Raw genomic sequence first — 1,116 nt, 5'->3', positions numbered from 1 at the left:
AGGGATTGGGGGCAGGAGGAGAAGGGGACGACAGAGGATGAGATGGCTGGATGGCATCACCGACTCGATGCACATGAGTTTGGGTGAACTCCGGGAGTTGGTGATGGACAGGGAGGCCTGGCGTGCTGCGATTCATGGGGTCGCAAAGAGTCAGACACGACTGAGCAACTGAACTGAACCGATGAGGTAATATTCCATTGTGTATATATATGGAGAGAGAGAGAGAGAGAGAGAGAGCGCGCACATCTTCTTTATCCATTAATCTGTTGATGGACACTTAAGTTGCTTCCATATCTTGGCAATTGTAAATAATGCTGCTATGAATATTAAGGTGCATGTATCTTTCTATTAGTGTTTCTTTTAAAAAAAAATACACCTAGGAGTGGATTTGCTGGGTTATCCAGTAGTTCTGGCTTCCCTGGTGGCTCAGACAGTAAAGAATCTGCCTGCAATGTGGGAGACCTAGGTTTGATCACTGGGTTGGGAAGATCCCTGAAGAAGAGAATGGCTACCCACTCCAGTATTCTTGCCTGGAGAATTTCACGGACAGAGGAGTCTGGTGGGCTACAGTCCCTGGGGTTGCAAAAAGTCAGACATGATTGAGTGACTCACACACACACACACAGTAGTTCTACTTTTAGTTTTTTTTGAGAAACTTCCATAGCATTTTCCCCATAGTGACTGCATCAATTTACATGCCTACCAACAATGCAGGAAGGTTCCCTTCTCTGAACATCCTTGTCATTATTTATTATTTGTGTTCTTTTTGACAATAGCCATCCTGACAATTGTTAGATGGTATGGCATGGTGGCATTGATTTGCCTTTCTCTAATGATTAGTGATGTTGAACATCTTTTCATGCACTTATTGGCCATCTGCATTAAAAGTAAGTATTCTTACTGCTTCCTTTTACACATTCAGTTCAGTTCTGTTCAGTTCAGTTCAGTCGTTCAGTCATGTCTGACTCTTTGCGACCCCATGAATTTTAGCATGCCAGGCCTCCCTGTCCATCACAAACTCCCGGAGTTCACTCAGACTCACATCCATCAAGTCAGTGATGCCATCCAGCAATCTCATCCTCTGTCATCCCCTTCTCCTCTTGCCCCCAATCCCTC

The sequence above is a fragment of the Bison bison genome, unplaced genomic scaffold (assembly GCF_000754665.1).
Source record: "Bison bison bison isolate TAMUID 2011002044 unplaced genomic scaffold, Bison_UMD1.0 scf7180017864136, whole genome shotgun sequence".
Classification (NCBI taxonomy): Eukaryota; Metazoa; Chordata; class Mammalia; order Artiodactyla; family Bovidae; genus Bison; species Bison bison.
This window is presented reverse-complemented; position numbering follows the sequence as displayed.